This window comes from Athene noctua, chromosome Z (assembly GCF_965140245.1).
Source record: "Athene noctua chromosome Z, bAthNoc1.hap1.1, whole genome shotgun sequence".
Lineage (NCBI taxonomy): Eukaryota > Metazoa > Chordata > Aves > Strigiformes > Strigidae > Athene > Athene noctua.
The window spans coordinates 29,342,553-29,363,708 of NC_134077.1; the positions used below are offsets into that span (position 1 = coordinate 29,342,553).

General features: G+C 37.8%; 1 protein-coding gene across 1 annotated transcript in view; it reads right to left on the bottom strand.

The window, feature by feature from the left end:
• DTWD2 (DTW motif tRNA-uridine aminocarboxypropyltransferase 2) overlaps positions 1-21,156 on the bottom strand; it is a 110,470-nt gene that overhangs the window by 13,426 nt on the left and 75,888 nt on the right. The window lies entirely within an intron of this gene.

A 21,156-nucleotide genomic window follows, 5' to 3' on the forward strand; every position in this document is an offset into this window, starting at 1 on the left:
TCTCAAACCCAGTTGAACAAGCTTAATTCAAAGTTACAGAGATGTTCTCCACAGTTAATGTAAACAAAATGAGACAGTCTGTCCCTTATACTACACTTCAAAAACTCGGAATGAGTATACATAAATATCCTACTCAAGTATATTTCAAAACAACATTTATAGTATTTTACAACCACTTCTCCATAAAATGATAAAGATACCATGATACAACAAAGTAATTTGCAAACCATATGCATATTTTGGAATCATGTCAGTTACTATCAAAATACAGCAATGTCAATTTGAAAAAAACAGCAGCCTATTCAACAGCACTCACCAAAATAAACAATAGCATAAGACAGAAGATGGAAATTATCTAAACCAATTCAAACTGGAGAGAGGAATTTAGATAAGCTGAATGCAATTACTCACTGGAATTTAGCCAAGACAATGAAATTAGCATCTCTATTCTCTTTATAACTGCAAGGGAGTTTGGGGGCTTAGTTTCCAAGCCATGAGAAGCATGAAGCAAGACATACAACTAAGTTCCATTTCTACATGTAACTCAAGACCCAGGGTTTCCAAAAGCCTGAATGTCAGCAGCTCTCACAAACACTGACTTCTCTGCGGGTCCACCACCCTCTTAGCAAATACTACAGCCTCTGAGCATTTACAAAGTATTTGAACCAGAGTAAAAATAGTGACTCTTCAGTATTTCTCAGGACTGAGCTCTTCCAGGGCCCTCTTTTGAAGATCCCCCAGGCATGTGACAACCCAGCTGATCCTGTTCAGCTGTTCAGAACTAATGGAAGCAAAAGTGTTGCCTTGATAGGGTTAAAGACCTGCTGTTTGAAATTTTTAAAATTCAAGTCATTAAAGACAGGCAACTCATTTCTGATCTTATGTTAAATATTAGGACTGGAGCTCTTGCAGAAAGCTCTAAGTGTTATCCTCAGTCCTCTCCTTAATGTCAATATCCTTATGTTTTTACCTTTCTATGCTGATTTCTCCATCAGCATTTTACTAGCTTTACCTTCCAAACAGAATTGAGCATTATGCAAAATAATATCTGGAAAACAGTGAATCCCCAAGAGCACAGAACAGCTATAAAGTTAGTACACCTGTCTCACAGGACACACTCAACAATTCTTGGTTTTGTCTGTCCTGTTTTCTGCAGTTAGAATACAGGCAACTCAAAACAGGCAGAGAAACAACATATCCTTCTGTGGCTTCTATGAAAAAAACAGTACTTACTTATTTTAAAATCCCCTCCTCTTTTGTTTATATTGATAATGTTCCTATAAAATCTGAATTCCTGTTTGAGAATTCATTTTCTGAACTCTCAGAGAATGAAGTAAGCAAGTACTATCAGTCATCCTGCCTAACACAGGCAGTAGTTACTGTTCATACATACTGCTACTTTAACAAGTGTCTTCCAGAAAAAATAGCTATCTTTTTTAAAGGAACTCAAAATATACAACAAAAACTTCAGAAAGAGTACAACCACATCCTGCCATCTCGCCCACCGTTCTAGAAACTAAGAACAAATTCCTTTAAGGTGATGAAGAAGAAGAGCATTCTCTGTGTGCCACTGGACAAACTACCTCAGACTGAAAAGGGTGTTCAGGCATGGAAAAGATCTTTCACTCAGTATCCAGTTGGCATGAGCGCCTTTTACCTGCAAGCCAAAACAAACTCTTTTCTAAATCTTATAGAAATTTCATGCAGTTAAATAAAATGACCTTTGTGACAGAAAAGATAGCCTCAGCATGCTACTGAAATTTAAATCAAGAATATAAATAAGTTATTTGGCTCAAAATCTTGGCATTAATTTAAAGTGACATCTTAAGAGCACTCTGTACTGGAGGGAATAACTGCCATGTAACTGTCACAAATGGATAGCCTGAAATGGTATATAGATGTCACAAAAACCTCCATCCACTTTGCATGTCTTTTGACTGAATACTTAGGCATATCCATGACGTTCCTGTGTAGGTTCCATGTAAAATCATGAAACAAGTCACAATTATACTGTGACAATCAGGTAAACTTGAAGAAATTTGTTCAATTTCTACAAAATGACAAGATACCTTGCACATTGTCTTCAATAATTTCCCATGAATCCCAAAACCTTTGTGTTTGGGTATCCCACAAACTTCTCAGGCAATTTATGGCATTAGTTTAGACTCCAGAGTCTTAACACTCGCTACAAACCTCAGGATAGCTCACTGCTGCTGTGATGGGAAGTGTGGTGAATATGTAATATTCCATTTTTGCAAGAGAAGCATAACTGCTTCTGCTGAACAGTGGCTCTGTGTAAGTTCTATTTACACCCCTCTCAGCCTCTGCAGAAGAACCTGAATTCAATTAGCAATTCAGATTAGCTCTTTTGAAGGTGAAAACCAGAAATCTTCTTGTGCACTTATAAAATGCACCTGTGCAAAGGCAGTGCCCAGAATTTCTTTCACCAAATAAGTCATTAATGTATGAAATTACATTAAAACCTCTAAGCACTTTCAAGAATGCTATTTCTTTGCTTTCAAAACCAAAACAATTTAAGAACCAGATTCTATTGCTTAGGGTATTACATGCTAAAGATAAATGGTCCAGAAGAAATCAGTAGAGCTACTCACTGAATGATGTAATGCTCATAATCTGAATATAATCCTACATGATGCCTCCTTGTTCCATGCCTATGCCAAAAGACACCTCTTTTAAAAACATCACATCTGTATTTCATTATGTCTCTTTCCTGTTGCTGTATAAACAAGTTTGAAGAAATAAATATCCTGTAATTTGGTATATAGAAAAATATTTAAGAATATCACAAGTATATTCTGGGAAAAAAAATATTTTTTGGTGTTTCACAATATTTTGACCTTTCTTTTAAAACATCTTTTTGATGAGGATAATTCAGATTATACAGAGTATTTCTCTAATGTGTCACTTGCTTTCATTTTAAGACATAGTTGACTGACAGGAAGAGATTGCAAAAGGAATTTGTCCTTCACAGACAGAGATTCTTACATCACATTGCTACAGAAAATTTTTGGGGGGACAAGAAAAAAAAAAAAAAAAGGAAAAAAAGAAAGGAACAAAACACAAAACCTCAAGTATACACACTTTCTCCACCTCACCCCTGCCAAACTTTAAGTTTTTTGATTTACACAAAAACAGAATAGTTTGCAGTGGCCTTCTTAGTACTTCACTTGTTTTATAAAACTATTTACAACAGTCTTCTGCCTATGCAATAGTTTCTTAAGTGTTTTCACCAGGATTCTGTTATTACAGTTTTTGTATAATCTCAAATTTTCAGCATCTTCTCAAAGATGCTAAGAGAATTCAACAATTGAGCACTTGTCACATCTTGCAAAGTCAAATGAAATTCTCTCCTCTTTTAGATTGTGAAATAAGGTAGCAGAAACACCTGCAAACTTTAGTAGTTCAGATGTATCATCAAAGTAGACATAACATCAAAGTAAACAATATTTTTGAAAGTTATTTCTGTTGCTTATGCAGATCTGCATACTTTGAATCCTTAACATTACATACAACATGTACGGGATAAAATTACAGAATCAATGCTTCAAACCATTTCCCATGATGTCTGTCATCATTTATACCACGCATGGAAAATGTTTAATATGAAATAAGTATCCACCTCAAAAGAGGTTTGGAAAATAAACCAATGCCTACCTAAGAACCTTTTTTTCCAAGAAGAGAACAGGATATTCTGGCTTACACTTAATAAATAAGATGTAAACAGCATGTAAATATTAAAAAAAAGAAGTAATCTCTTCAGCTGCTCTGTAGAAAGTAGTATCTAACTTACTGGATAAGTAAAATGAACTTTTACATTAATGAAAATCTTCATCAGTAAAAGTTATCTAAAATGGCATTCTAAGGTTTCAAGACCAGGCTGCCGATAGTGAAAGATAAGTATCAGCCTCCAGTGGTGGAAGAAAATTGAAGAAACCTTGTACGCACATCTGCTTCCCTGGAAGATAGGACATTGGACTTGATATCAGGAATTAACCTGAGCTCACTAAATCCCAGTGCAACTTCAGGCAAGCCACCTTCCTTCTCAGTTCAGTCTCTATCTCTGAGACGGTATTTACCCAATGCTGTAAAGAACTTTGAAAGGTGGGGGAAGTGATGATGGAAAAGCCAGAGACAAACCAGAATCAGTAACTGCTGCTACTGGAGATAAGAAAAAGAGCATTCTGATACTTTTTTGAGATATATTTCTAAAAAAGCTATGGATATGGCAAGGCGAAAAAAGCAAACAAGAATTATACCAATCTATCTAACATATAAGGATAAAGGAAAATCAAGGTTCTCTTCACTATTTCCTGTGTGTTTCTTCCATGAATATTTAGAAGCACAAGAAACACTACCAACAAAAACCAAACAAACCAAACAAACAAACAAAACCCCCCCCCAACAAACCAGGAGGCCTCACTGTCCTTAAAGGAAGCAAAATAGTATGGTCTTCACTTAAAATAGATTACTGAAATAAAGTCCAAATACAGACAAGCTGTAGTTAATAGTTCAAATTCCTGTAAAAAAAGGCAGCCTGAGGCTGACCCAAATGGCTTACATAAAATTAAGAGCTAACAGACAGTGAAATTTTAAGGAAAGGAAAGTCTTCACAGCTAAGGCATAACAGAAGACAGGACTGACCTAGTAATATGTGGACTATATATTTTGCACAAATAATTGACCTGGCCTCAGGTTCTGGAATTGCAGGTTTTTATCTGTAACTAAGAAATGAAATAACAATACTTTCATTATGTAAAAATGATTATATTTAAGTGCAAGTCATACAGGGCATGCTTGGCAGTTCATAAAATGACTATGCATTTTTAGTTAATTTCCATGCATTGTAATTTTTTGTATTTAGAGAAAGAAAGATCCAGAAATTATTTCTGGTAATATCTCTCTTGCTCTGCTTACATTTAAAAAATGAATGTCAGGGAATCGATCAATATTTTATGCAGCACTATTCTTTTAATAATTAATGTAACAGGAAAGTGCTGCAAGTAAATTCAGTCAGTGAGCAGAGTATGGATCCACAGAATGGGGTCATGAAATGAAGGAAGAAAATTTAATAACTTGTATTGTCACAGCCATTTAACTGTAATTACCTGCAAATATCAGAAAATTGAAAGAGAAAACTAAATACCTTAGTGACAAAAAATAGCATCAATGCAGTGACTTTGTTCTTTGGAATCTACTAATTACTTCTGCTTTCTCTGATTTCTTTTTTTTCTTATTATATGTGCATAGTAGTAAGCACTTCCTTGGACAGGGAAAAAGCAGTGGAAGAAGCTCCGGAGAAGAACTTTGGCAATGGCACAAGGGAACATGTAAAGAAAGACTAAAGAAGGAAAAAGGCTTCAATTGAAAGCAAGCTCAATCAAAATGAAAAATATTTCTATTTTCTTTTTACAAAGTGTTCATATCCCATGAGCACCTCAGCACAGGTACAATGGTACAAAACCCACAATTGCTCTGAATTGTTATAGCAGCAGGATATTCAGATATTCCGCAAACAGTCTGACAATAATTATGAAAGAGAAGGCAAAGAAATAAAAGCAAATTTCTACATGAGTGAAAGGTGTCACTTCTGACATCTGACAAATTACCCGAGACCTTTCAGTCACAAAGAAAATGTCACTGTATTGAAAGGTGTTCAGACAGCTGCCTATACATCTGGAGAAGAGAAGGCTCTGGGGAGACCTTATAGGCCCCCCAAAGCAGGGGAGAGAAAAGCTTCAGAAAGCTGGAGAGGGACTTTTTAGGAGGGCTGTAGTGATAATGGCTTTAAACCGAATGAGGGTAGATTTAGATTAGATGTAAGGAAGAAATTCTTCACTGTGGTGAGACACTAGAACAGGTTGCCCAAGGGGGCTGTGGCTGCCCCTTCCCTGGCAGTGTTCAAGGCCAGGTTGGACGGGGCTTTGAGCAACCTGGTCTAGTGGAAGGTGTCCCTGCCCATGGCAGGGGGGTTGGAACTAGATGATCTTTAAGGTCCCTTCCAACACAAACCTTTTTATGATTTCATGATCTTAAACTGTGTTACGCTAATGTCTGTAAGCACTAACTTCATTAGAAGGAAGTTTTTAACTTTCTCCAGAAAGATTTTATCTAAATGGCAAATTACTTTTTAGAATAGCTGCTTGCCCCAGCAAAGAAATTCTTCTGATTTTTGAACATGCTTTCAGAAACAGACTTCTACTCCTTCTTTAATCCTTTAGGCATGAAAACAGCAAATCCCCAAATAAATTTTTATTATCTAAACATACTAGAGGAATAGACCACAAAAGCCACTTTAAAGCACATCAGTATAATGATTCTCACACCTTTAACCATTTATCTTGGTTTTGGCCAGGAGAGGGTTAACGTTCCTTGGGCTGGGAGGAAGCACAGCTAGAGGGCTGGGCCAGGATCAGTCACTGGAGTATTCCATATCACATGTCATCATGGTCAGTGTATAAGGAGACGGTTTCGGTTTCCTGGTTGGTCGGTGGTAGGATTTCCGGATCACTGCTAGAGGCGGGCTGCGTACCGGTCACAAGCTGGTGAGCAACTACTACTGTATATTACCCGTTTAGACTTACTATTGTTACTGTTGTTTTGTTACTATTACTAAATTTTATTTTTTTTTTAATTCAACCTACAATTTTTATTTTTTTTTTGTCCCTCCTCTATTTCACTGGGGAGTTGGGGGGAAGTAAATGACTAGCCATGTGGTGACTGGCTACTGCCCGAGGTCAACCATGACACCATTACAGGTTGTCTATAAATTCATTAATGACTTTATCCATCATTACTGGAAAAATAAGAGACAATTTCAGCTTCTGGTCAACTATGCAAGCTGATAGTTTTGTATTGATAATTCTGGCACTGCTGCAAGTTGAATTGCTGGCAGAAGAACCTACTGCCAACAATTCAGTGTCCTATACCTGTTGACACTTGTGTTTTATCCTATTTGCCATACATATTGCCTTAAAACAGATGGCATTTTATCACTTCCTGCCCAGCATTTAATCTCTTATTTTCCCCCATGGGCTTCTCCTACCTAGTAACTCCAGTGGCATGACTACAATTGAAAAGCAGGTAGATCCCTAAAGGAACAGCTTTTTTAAACTTTGTTTTTCTTTTCTTTTAAACAAAAGGAGTGGCACGAGTGTTTTGAACCAGCTTGTTTTAATAAAGATCCCTTCCCTTTGTTTCCATACTCCAAGTGCAGTGCCTACATTTCAGTACTGCTGATACAGTGCTCAGTGAGGTCCTGCCAATAGTTTGAGCATCCCTTCACTGACTCCTACAGAAGAAGGATAAGAATCCTCTTCCAAAGAGTCCTTAGGAGGACAGCATTTCAACCAACCTGCTTGATAAGACTTACTCCTAAGCATCTGTGAGCCCATGCTCACTCAGCAGAGGCAGCACAGAAGCAATAATGTCAATCCATTAAGTGCTACTCAGTTTGCACAGCATGAAGTTTTGATGTGAGCAACAAGGTAAATTGGCAAAGAATTCCTAAAGCAGATGTTGATGTGACTGATTTTGGCGGAAGATCAAAACTCTGGAAACTCAAAAAGCAGCTTATGTTGACAACTTCTTAGACATATTACAAGATGGTCAGTGAACAATGGGAAAGAAACAGAAATGCAGAAGTGTTCCATAAATATTTCATCACAGTCTTCCAAATTGCAACATACAGATTTGGACCACATTTTTCAGAAGCTGAGAATAAGCAAAAGTTCCCTCTGTCCCATACGTTGTCAAAATTCTCTTACATTGACTGTAGTTCACGATAGTATATAGGCTTGATATTACAAATTTCTAGGGCCTTTTTAGAAGACAGCACATCAGCAATGAACTGATATTAACACTTCCAATTAACCAGTTTATAAGGTCAAAGACCATAGCTTCCAGTCATAAGTAACACCTTTTTTAAACTTTTCCTTTCTACTGAAGAAAACAAAGTATTTTGAGGGGGATTTGGAGTACTATGGTATTTTAAATTATGAATAAGCATTCTTAACAACCTGATTATATTGTTTGCAAAATGAAGCATGTTTAGTGGACTGTGCCCATCATATGCATGGAGTTAGAATGTTACACAAACATAAAACAGAAGGGAACAAACAAACTCAGCAGGAATGATTCTTTTATAAATGCAGTATTGAGTAAGAATATTTGCATTGTACCTTGAACTTTGCAGTTTATTGCCACAAACAAGCTCATAAACAAATTGCCCTGAAAGTTTTGGCTCAAAACCATTGTTTACCTGCAAATGTGCAACTTATTTTAATAGCTTTCTGATGATGCATTTTACCACCAGATTTCTAAGATCCCATATAAATATGAGTAATTGGCTGTAAAAAAAAAAAAAAAAAAAAAAAGGTATAAAAAAGAAAGCATATGCTAGCATTTACCTCACCTACTAGTAGGTCACATTTTTTCCGAGGTCATTTAACAGTTCATTTCAAGCCCATAAAACTGTGTAACAAAGAACATTTAATTCAGTTGGAAAAATGGGGCAAATTGAATTTAAGAGAATGTTTAATTACTCTGGGAAGAATTTGGCTAGGATGCCTGAGCCAACAGCTCATCACTTGAAAAAGACATCATAAAAATCTCAGGTTTTGTTTGTTTGTTTGTTTAAATGAGTTGAAAGCACTTCAGCAAAACAGCATTTCCAGCAACAGGGGCTCCTTAAACTCTATTCACCCTGGTACAGATGTGAGAATATGTGCATAGGACTAAAAACCTGGTATCATTTGAGAGCAACCTGCTGACTGTTCTATACAGTTTCCACCAGCCATTTTAAACAACCTATCTCAAAGGGAAACCTTATGCCCCACAGCTTGTCACCTATTACATGTCTCCTCAAGTGATTCCCACTCTGATTGCCTGGAGCAGTCTCATGAAGTTGGGAAGGCACCTTCCCACTTCACCCATGGGATAGAGGGACACATTTGCACTGCTCCCTGAACCTTTCTGACCTTGTCTGGGAGTCCTGACAAGGTGAGGCACCAGCACAGAGATGAAGACCTAGAACTTGTGCTTTGTGCACTGATTGCCAGGGTGTCGGTAGCAGGGGCAGGAGGGCAGACCATGGTGGGAGGAGGTGCCCTGTGCCTGACACAGCCAGTTCCAGAGAACTCCACAAGGGACATGTTCTGCTTCAAGCCCATGCCCTGGTGGTGGCCTGGAGCCTGGGCCATCACTAGGGGAAGAGCAGGACTGTTTCGCAGAGCTGGGAAGTCCAATCAACAGTCTGTGTCAGAACAGCAGGGCACTAGCAAGTGCTCAGCTCAGAAGGGAACCAGCAACCAACAGTGCTCATAATGGAAGCTGCTGCCCAGACCATGGAGTTAAGAGAGGGCACTGCCAGACAGTGGGGAGCAACTGTCCCCGACAGTCAGGCACCCCAACATCTGGGACAGGAAAACAGAGGAGCCTGATCATGAGTTAACAACACAGACCAATCAGTCCACTCCAGTTGCAGTTCTTCGCTCAGAAGAGTGAAACTATCTAAATGAGGAAGACCTAGGGTCACTGCCCCAGGGAGATGCTTCTGCATGGTGTATTGGATTTATGTGGCAAGGTTTTGGGGAGGAGGAGAAGGGAGGGCTGCACAGGTGACTTCTGTGAGAAGACACCAGGAGCTGCTCCCATGTTGGACAGAACCAGTTTTAGCCAGCTCCCAGATGGATCTGCTATTGGCCAAAGCTGAGCCAGTGATGCTGGTAGTGTCTCTGTGAGAACGTATTTAAGAAGGGGTAAAAAAAATTGCACAACAGCAGCACAGCTGTGAGAAAGGAGTGAGAATATGTGAGAGAAACAGCCCCACAGTCAGTGAAGAAGGGAGAGGAGGTGTTCCTGACACTGGAGCAGAGATACTCCTGCAGCGTGTGGTGAAGACCATGGTGATGCAGGTTGTCACCATGTAGCCCATGGAAGACCACAGTGGAGCAGACCTCCACCTGTAGCCCACAGAGGACATCCACTGCAGCAGGTAGATGTGCCCTGAAGGAAGCTCTGACCTTGTGAAGAGCCCACACAGGAGCAGGTTCCTCACAGGAACTGAAGCCCGTGGAGAAGAGCCCATGCAGGATCAGGTCTTCTGGCAGGACCTGTGGCCCTGTGGGGAACCCATGGTGGATCAGTCCATTCCTGAAGGACTGTATTCCATGGAAAGGACCCACACTGGAGCAGTTTGTGAAGAACTGCAGTCCATGGGAAGGATCCACACTGGAAAAGTTCATGATGGATTCTCTCCTGTGGATAGGACCCCACGATGGACTAGGGGAAGAGCATGAGGAGGATGGGGCAACAAAGTGCTATCAACTGACCACAACTTCCATTCTCCTGTGCCCCTTAGGGGGCAGGAAGTAAAAGAAGGAGGAGTGAAGTTGAGCCTGGAAAGAAAGGAGGAGTGGGGGGAAAGTGGGTTTTTAGATTTGTCCTTATTTCTTATTATCTTGCTTTGTCTGACCGGCAATAAATTAAATTAATATCCCCAAGTCAAGTCTATCTTACCTGTGACAGTAACTGGTAAGTGACCTCCATGTCCTTATTTTGACCCAGAAGCTTTTCATTGTATTTTCTTCCCCTGTCTTGTTGAGAAGGAGGAGTGACAGAGCAGCTTGGTGGGTACCTGGCAACCAGCCAAGGTCAACCCACCACAAATGACTATAGTAATGAGCTAGGGAGACACCACTGATAGCTCCAGAGAGCAGAGTCCTGAGAAATCTGGGCCTATGTCACTTATAAATGCTGTCCTCTATAGGGAAAAAAGCCTTTGGGATGAGCTGATGGAGGTGTATGTGGAACAGTGGGTCAATCCTGTTGCTTCCACAAAAGAGACACCCCCCGGAGTGACAAAGTTTGGAAGACATGCCAGATGAATATGGAAACAGCTATGATGGTCAGGATGCATCTTTTGTAGAGACAAGGGGTGGAGGTTGTTGAAATGTTGAACCTGAACCAGGGCCTACGTCCTGACAAGCAGTGGAGATTGCAATGCATATAGAGGTTGAAACCATCGTAATACACTTGATATTGGTGTTTTGCAGGGACGACAGCGGGAGTATCACTGAGCATGTGAAAGTATTGCTGCCATGTCCATTCCTTTTGTGTCTTATAAATTCTGTGCTTCCTACCAGATGTCTATTGACATTATGGTGACCGTAAAATCAGAGCTTGCAATAAATGTAATATTTTGCTGAGGAGAAGGATAGAATGTATAAGCTAGGATAGAAGGATAAAATGGCCATAATTGTCAGGGTTTTGGTAGCAGAAGGGCAGCAGGAAAGTCCACAGCAGGAAGAGGCCAAGGGCTGCCTACTCTGTAACAAATCCACCACAGGTCACAGCTGAGCCCATCAGCCAAGCATGGTGCCTCTGACTTCTGACTCAACCAGAGGAGTTTGCAGCACAAAATCCTATTTAAGAAAGAGTATTAAATCAAAAAAAAAAAAAAAAAAAAAAGATAGAAAAGAACCCACAAGACCAGGAAGAGAAGAGCAGAGATAAAAGCCAAACTAGCAGCAGATCAAGCAGAGACCACAGCTGAAGCAACAACTACACAAGTAGTAGCTGAGTGGTGGGATGCCGAAGGGACAACCACCTGTACAGGAACCACCCTGCACTGCTCCCAGCCTCCTGCACCATCCATCCCCCTCACTGAAGGGGCCAAGTGTAGCAGGCAGCAAGGGCCCTGGAGAACAAATCAAGGGAGAAGAGGTTCCACAGAGACAAGGGGAGCCTTCCTTAAGTGTGTGTTTGTCTTCTTCTTTCTATTACCAGAAGCAGTAATTAGAAGTTTGTTTACTGACAATAAATTGTTTATTGAAATTACACTGAAATCACTAAAACTGTTTTGCCTGCAACAAACCTGGCAATAAAATCGTACCATAAGCAAATGAAGAGTGACAGAAGAAAAGGAGATAATACAAACAGGTTGAAATGCTGGGACTACAGAGAAAGAGAGAAATCAGATCCTTGGAAAAGAGGCATACCTCTGGTGTAGCAGGATAGTATTCAAACCTGAAAAAACTAACAAAGTAATGCTATAAGTAAAGTAAGCCTACCCATATATTCCCAGCAGTAATGCAATAGCATCCTGCAGCTCTGTTCTTCTCAAAACTTGTTTAATGGCATTAGCTAAGTGTGGCTCCAACACACTCTTAATGGCTATTTTAAAGGAATTCTGTCTCCCCTCCTTAATTTAGCCACAGAACACAGCATCAAAAGAGTGAGAGCAATTCTGCCATTTGTAGATCATCAAGCATTGCACAAAAGGTCCAGCCTACACAACATTGCCCACAATACTTTAAGAACCATTGTCTCTCACCTAATCCTCAATTTAACAATTTTGCAAAAGCTGAAGCAGGCATGGCTCTGTGTTACTAGAATCTGCAATGGGGAGGATTTTATTCCTCTTCAAACCTTGTAAGGAAATCCAATTCAGCAGATTTTCCCAGTTGTTTAGATGGCACAATTTAAGATTAAAAAAAAAAAAAAACAAAAAAAACCAAAAAAACCCCCACAAACCAAAAACCAAAAACCAAAACACTTCTATACAGATGTAGAAGAGTTATCTAAAAACTAATCCATGGCAATCCACCTGCAGATTGTACCAGAGGCATGGAAATGAAGTTGGAAACAATTTTAAAATCCATTGTATTTCTGAGATCAAATTATAAGAAATTCCTGTTATTAGTAGGATGGTTCTGTATTTTAATGAAGAACTCTGTATTAAGAAAACTTGAAATTGCTTTTCTGAGACAACAAAATCTTCTAGACAACCAGAGACCATCAAATAAACAGTGTTTTGCTTTTGCTTCCATACACACCTGTCTATTAGGACTTAGGAAAATCTACTATAATAAAAATAAAATTTTCCATACATAATTTTGTATATTAACCATTTAAAAAAGATACTAGTGATAGTCACCCTTTTTCAGAGCTATAAGCACTTGTCCAAGAGACTTCAGCTTTTCAACTCCAAATTTGTTTTACTCAGTTATATGTATATCTAACTGTAATAATTGCTACTATAAAACCAGAAATGTTTAACTAATTGCAAACAGTTAAACTGACAGAAGTATGAATTGAAAGGTGGATAAAGTACAAGAGTTACAAAGTTCTTAAATCCATTTTATTAACTCCCCTGCTTGTTTCTGACCTTGCTGAAATACCTTACATTCTGTGCAATTCTTTTTTCCAGTCTATAAAGTGACACTGTCCCCCTCCCGCTTTGAAACAATGAGCTGTTTGGACAGAAAGCAATGTTTAGAAATTCACAGGCAATGTATGAACTGATCCCCTGGTTTTAGGTAACATAATGTTGTCTTGGGGCTTAGGAGTTAATCATGTCTTCTCCCACTGCCTTTGGCAGAACAAGCTAGAAGCTGTTGCTGCCTCTGATTTCATGCCTCATCAAAAAAAAAAAAAAAAAAAAAAAAAAGTATTTCAGGATTTGCAAGATAATGTTTTTTATACATTGTATAAGACTGTGAACTAGTCACCAAGGCCACAGAGATCACTCAGCTGGAATAATAAATGCTGGACAGGGTATTACATTACATGACATGGATGGAAGTCTACAAAACCTGCATGTTGAGAGTCTTGTATGAAGTTCATATATCACATTTGATTACTACTACTTCACAGGATGTCAACTAACTGAAATCCCACTTCTAATTAACTTCAAAAGAGATAAAACCTCAGATTGCTGTACTGGACTTACCAACTTTTTTTTTTTTTTTATTTGTAGTAAAGAGGTGTTCCAGGTGTCTTTGGTGAAGACATTTCAAAGCAGAAAGTATCTCATCCACAGTGGTATTGCCTAGGGACACACTGATTTAACAATTCCAAATTTAGTCCTGAATTTGAAGTGTTGTTTTGTGGGTATGTAAAGTCCAAAATTTACACAGATAATGTAGTTAGATACTTGAATTTTGCCCTTAAATGTGACTATCTTTTCAAACAAATGCAATAATTCCTATCAAATGCCCAAGTTCATAGGCTCAAGGACTGCAAGAAAGCCACTACTTACACTATTGAGCAGCTTCTTACATTAATATTTAGTAATTGCTCAGTGGTATGAGAAAGACTGTGGAATGAAATTTCAAAACAAAGGACCAAAGTCCGCTATCCTTTATTTGCACAGGAAAATACTAAGCTCAACTTAAATAAATGTAACTGATTTGTCATATGAATCAGAGAAGAAAACCCTGGTCCTAATTTTTCTTCTTAAATGTTAAGAGCTTTAAAATTTTACTTTTAAATTAAAGCACATCTAGTTGTCCCCTTGATTCATAATTAACCCTGTAGAACCACCATTCCTCCAGAATTTTTTAAGAATAGCAGTCACTTTCATGAAAACGATTGAAACAAAATAATTTCTATAAAAGCATTTGGCCTTATGACCGTTCAGGTGGTGAGGCCAAAAAAAAGTCTGCTTCAGCTTTCTCATAAAATGAAGATAAAAGACTTTAATGTAAGAACTAGTTATTCTAAAAAATAATGTGATAGGGAGACAGCTGGTGAAACAGAGGTTGCACTGGAGTGGAAATCTGAAATAAAAAAAGGAATGCAATCAAGTACAGGATCTGCGAAATCACAGAAGTGACTTAAGTCAAATAATCCAGTAGTCAAAAAAAAAAAAACAAAAAAAAAAAACACAGGAGACCTAGTAACACAAAAGACCATGGTTAAACAAAACAAAACAAAAAAAGCACCTAATTAAGAAAAGTCAGAAATAGCCATACAGGTAAGAAACTTTTTTAAAAATGGCAAAATACCAACTGTTTTCTGTCTTCTTAGAAGCAGTTTATACCAAACACGTATAAAGACAACCATAAAACAGAGGACAGATGCTGCAAGCAAATTAGTAAGTCTGCAGAAGTGAACATTGCTGTGCAGAAAATACATCAAGAAAACAAACAAAAAAATACAACAGATTCTGAATTTTAACAAGTTTTAATACTGAAGGAGCCAACAATAGTTGTATTATGTGATTGGAGGCTTTTGGAAAAATGACTTCTTGTCTCTCCTCTCTCTTGAGGTTTGGGCGGTACTGTTCTCATTATCAGTTGCTACTTATCTTTAGTTGTTACTTATGCTGCTACCATCCACTTAAGGCCCATTCAAGTTTCAGGGCTTCAGTATCAATCAGTGGCTCACTGTCCCACACAGTATTTCATTTTTTTACCCTATTTTTCTACTTTCTCTTTTGGAGGAGGGATGGGGCAACAGAATATACAATTTGTCAAGTATGGGTTTACATCTGTCCCTAATGAGAAAAAAATAATTTAAACAGCAGAAGCTTACAATAAAGTACACACAGACGTACTTCCTCTGGATGTTTTTCTAGCCTCCAACAACTCAGCTATCTCACAGGCTGAAACTGACCTCTTGGCATTTAAAAACAATCCAATCCTTGATGGATTTTTCTTCTGTGATTTTGCCCAGTTACTTTCCAAACTCTGAAAATACACAAATTCCAACTGCAATGAATTCCACTGCTTTGATACATGTGCGAAGAACTACCATTTTTTCATCTGAATTTCTCACTACTCATTCCTTTTGTTGCCTTTTATTTCCTGTATTGGCAAGGACAGTCAACAGTTGGTCCATATTTTGCCTCTGTGTATCACTTACACATTTATAAATCTTTGCCACGCTGGACTTGTTCTTTCCAGCTAAAGAATAGCCCAGTTTGCTGTTTCTTATATGCAACCCATCCGCTATTTTGTTCTTTTGTCGTTTTTCTTTGAACATCTAGATGTTTGTCAATTTTTGTGCTTTTTTTTAAAAAAAGAAGAGGGCTGTGGGCCCGAAAGAGACAGAATACATGCAAGCAAGCACATGTGTGCATCTAACATTAAACTTAATTTTTCAATGCTCTTGGGCAATGAACTGAGGTTTTCATGGAACTTATTATAATTCCAAAATCTCACTGCTGATGAGTGAAGTGCCCAGTTAAGAGCTTTACTTTTTTTAAAAAAAAAAAGTAAAATAGGATAATTTTTGGTGTATGCTTTCACTACCATTTATCTATAGTGAATTTCCTGTTAATGTCCAGTTACTGAATTTCATAGTCTTTCTCCAACTCTTCACAGCTGGACGTTCCCATTACCAATCTAAGTAACTTAATGTCATGATGAAATTTTATCACTTCGCAGTAAACACTCCTTTGTATTACTTCAGAATATGCTGAATGTCACGGATTCACTGGGAGCTCCAGTGATGTCATATCTACAAACCATAAAATAAAATTACAATCACTATGAAAACAGACCAGTTACTGCTATCCTGCTTAATATTTTTCACATGAGACAGTTCTTGTTATGACTCATAGTTTTATTGATGATATTTGGTGAGGGCATCTGACAAAAGTGACCTCCACACGCGGCTTCAGTCAGATTGCTTCTGAAGGAGCCATGAAGCAGGTGGATAAAGAGCTCCAGTAAACTTGTAAGATATGTCACCTATTTTCAACAGCTACATTGGGCTAGCCTGATACTGCATATTTATACATGGATCTTCTAATTCTATTCTTTATAATCTTTTCCATTAACCTGGTACAGGTATTACCGCAGACTTCCTAGATATGTGAAAGGATAAGCAGAAACACGGCCAATAACATGAAGTCCTAGAGGAATAATCAGGGACTATAATAACCTTAGACTCTGGAGATGTTCAGACTTCCTGATGCCCACACTCTCCAAGTTGTCACGATGGGGTGAGATGCAAATGAGGCACGATTGTCCTTAAAACATTGACAATTCTAGAGCTGAACATAAACTTTGTGGCCACAAGATCATTTCGGGATACTTTATCCTTCTTTTAAGAACTTTCTTTGCATCGTGTCCGAGAAATTTAAAGCATGGTAGGATTGCCTTTGACATCTTATAAGGGGCTACATGTCCTTATATATACATCACTATGTCTAACACACAGGAGATAGCACCTTTTCTGACACAGGTATTTTATTTGTGTGACAAGTGTTGATAGGTCTATAGATCAACAAAATGATAGTTATATTGAAGGACATGGACCTCATTAAAAATGATCATATACAGAGCCTGCTTTGCATCACTTGAAATAACTTCTGACTATTAAAGGTTGTTCTCCAAGGGCTACTCCAGATAGATGCTCTCAAGTCTAACCAAAAACTCTAGTCTCCAAAATCTCTAAATATTCACTAAAATTACTATAGACAGTGTTTGTCAAAAACCTTTGAATAACAATCAAAGTCTGTACACATACATTCTTGTAATTTCCGGGTGCTTCTACCATATATTCTCCAGCTGGTGTTTGGTATTCTCACTTCTCTTGCAGAAGAAGAAATACAGAAATAATTTTCAACTGTTAAAACACTAGTTAAAATAAGTCAGATTTACTGAAGATTCCCTGATCTCAAAACTACCTCTTATTTTTTTAAAAGCTCAAGCAAAACTTCTTGCAGATCTGTTGAAAGTCTTTAAAAGTCACATCCTGGGCTCTGAGGAAGCATCTCTGGGATGGAAGGATGAGGAGGGAGTAAAAGGAACAAGAGAGATCACAAGCATAATCTTAACTCAGATATCGAAATATCAACCCATTTGAGGGCTAGTGCTTGGATCAGTACAAGCATATACACACAAATGTTCACCACTAGTCAAGCATATTTAAGCATACAGTGCAAGCTGAATTGGAATGCTAAACCTCAAGGGTTAAAAAGTTGCTGTAAGAAGCCAGATTTTAGCTGATGATACCAATTTTCATATAACAAAGGAAATATAAGGAAAACAGAATAAGTGTGTCAGAAGTTGTGAAGGTATGATAGGAAAAGAAAATGAGGTGTTCAATATTTGCATAACAGTAATGCTGTGATGAATGTATAAATAGACAGTATGATTTGCTGGCATCTTGTTGCTGAACATTATTATGCCAATTAAGTATCAGAGAAGTGCATCAACAAAGAATTATAGAGTCTAAGTGAATACGAAGCCATCCCCAGCCTCAAACTGTGCCCACTCATGCACAAGTGGGCACAACATTTAGATTTACATCTGAATTAAGTGAATTAAGCTAGGAGCAAAAAGTTAGAGAGTCTGTGCAGATGGTAACATTACAACTGGAATACTCCTTGAAAACATACTTAGCTTTTCTGAGATGTTTAGGAAGTATTTTGTGACAGCAAAATGTCAAGGAATTACAGATTATTAGGTATAGATGTAATGCATAAGAAGACAGGAAGAAAAAGTAAACTAAGTAAAAGTGAATTATGCTTTACACCCCTTTCCTGACTGTCTGAAATCATATTTCTCTTGACAGTTGGCTAGACTGATGGTAGCTTAAAATTACAGAGGAACACTCATAGTTTTCATAATCATTGTACATTCAGTTAAAATTATTTTTTGATACCAGAATGCCAGTATACGAATTCCTCCCAAGTCTCAAAATCAACATATAGCACTTTCCAACATTTTTAAGGGATGGATAATTCTTTTTTTCTACAACTATACAGCATAAGCATAATGATCCCAAGGAGATTGTACCTAGCTGTTTAAAACAGGAAAACAAGGTATCAGGTGATAGAAATAATCCATTCAGGTTTCGAGGCAAGAAGCTTGGATTTACAACAGTGTCCCAGAAGCCCTTATACATAAATAAAACTGATTCACCTGTTACCTACTCTGATAAGACAGTAAGTACTTGGGATAGAATGCCTACCTTTTTATACCTGTGCTTGCCACTAGGTTAATTTTTTCAACCTTTTTTTGATACTGAAGGAGTAGAAGGTCAAATGTTTTTTTTTCTTTAGCCATCTGTTCCCACTATGCTATGCTTATGTCCTCATAAACAGAAGCAGCTCCACCCACAGTGCTCTCTGATTGCTTTGTACAATATACCACCAGCCTAACGGTGCCAAGTACGCCTGCTGTGCAAACCAGATCATTCTTCCCTCTGAACTAATTCCATCCACTGCTCCAAGTTAACAGAATACTTTTTCTGTATCACCTTTGCAAACCACAACAGCTGTTGCAAGAAAGCCCGCAGTGCATACTGTAATGCTTGTGGTCTCTTCCTCAGTTGTGGCTATGCAAAACATCCTGGGATAATGTGCTTCTCTAGAGGATGCCAGCTCATGGAATACAAGACGTAATCAATGTAATCATATTAAAAACTATAAAAGTCACCTTAAGACATGTGTTTCGTAAGTTTCTGCTATAAACTTTGTTCAAGTTCATGCTTTGTCATTTGTTAAAAATTCCAGACCATAAGAATGATGCTGGATCAAGACTTATATTTAAATCCTTCTGATAAATTTAAGTATGTTGGATTCATAAATATATTTCCAGTGGGACTTTCTGGAAGAGCTCAATTGAAATTTCTTCCAAAATTCTTTTCAAAGTAAAAAGCTCTGCTGACTGAACTGTTGAATAAAAGAGCTTTTCACTGAAGATATTTAGATTTCAATACTAATTTAAAACAACAACTAAGTTTATTAAAATATCCTACAGTATCTTTTAAATCATTCAGTATAGGAATTTGTATTACCCACAATCAGTGAAGTGTGATCTTCTAACGCCTCCAATTTATTGCATTTTTGTAGTATAGCTTACAATTCAGAATTGCTAATCTCTTCATTATTAAAATAGCTCTTTTCTACTACAGAACATTGATTAAAAACTCAAATCACCATTTGTTAAAGAATTTTAGTTATAACAGCTTCTTTTTCACCTACAGATGATGCCTGCAGGAATCACAGCCTCTTTTCCTTCAGTACCCCTTTTCTTTGGATACTGTCATATCTACCTCATTCTATTTCTGGGAGAAAAACCTGTCTTCTTAAATTCCAAATATAGTGATGTACTACTAATATTAATCTTGCAAAACTTCATTACCAAACCAAAATTTCAAAACATGAAACAAAACCTCCTTAATTCAGATAGACAACCATTTACAGAGTATTTAAATCAATAGGAAAACAGGAAATAATGTAGAAATAGTAAAAAGCCAGGAAAACCTTACAGTGTTGGCCATGATGTCTGGCTCATTAAGAAAGATGAAACAGAACACAGTCACAGGGTGAACAAAATTTAATCCGTAGGAGTGCTGATGTTTGCTTACAGACAGTTTTATTATAATCTTTTATCATGTAACTGTTAATCTTAACTATTTAGAAGTTACAGTGGATCACACAAGTACCTCTAGTTCATTTCAGCACAAAATGACCAAACTCAGTTTAATACGTAGTTGTATACACAGTGCTTAAATGTCGCCTTTGCACTGCTCCATGCTCAAGTGGTGTCTTCATTGAGCACTACCTGTCTCAGCAGTTACAGCACAAGTTCTGACTTAGCACTGTACTACCTCTAACAAACTAACTCCACTTAGGTCCCACTTCAACATGGGAAAACATTTTTTTTTTTCATTAAGGAAGCTGTTTCTGCATTTGAGAACTCCAACAATGTTCTTAAAACAGCACCATGTGATCTGAATAATCACCAGCATATAAAATGAAAAACAAATCAAATATTGATTTTAGTTCTGGTATATTTGGTAACAACCAAACTAAACATCATAGTTTAAAAAAGTATTTTAATACACTTAACTAACTTACTGCTTCAAGAGCCACTGTATTTTCATTTTCACTAAGAATTTAAACCCTTTAAAACAAGAGTTGCAATGCAATTCCAATAAAAAGAAGGGTAGGGACAGCAGAATATTCTTTTCCTTTACAAAAAGATCAGACAAGAAGTAGAGTGTTAATTCAGACAGGCTGTAACTGCAACTGTTAAAGGCTGTGATCCATGCAATGCAGAATTCAAGTACATGCAAAGAAGCAAATCTGCTAGGAATGTTTTTGATATTCCTGCTGTCTGCTTGTATTTTTCCCCAAGAGCTTAAGAGTATGATCATCTGCATCGCTGCTTCATAACTCAAAGCCTCAGAACTTTCTCAGCAAGAAAGTCTGTGACTCACCCCAGTGATAAACCATATCTGACAGTTGACTTTCGCAGAGTCTTAAACCCTCTATACAGGTGCACACTGCAAGGGACTGAAGGTACACAATTACCCTGCCAACAATTAGCATCTGGAAGACTGATTCTTGAACTTTCAGGGCTATCATGTAGTTACACGCATTTATCCATGTTC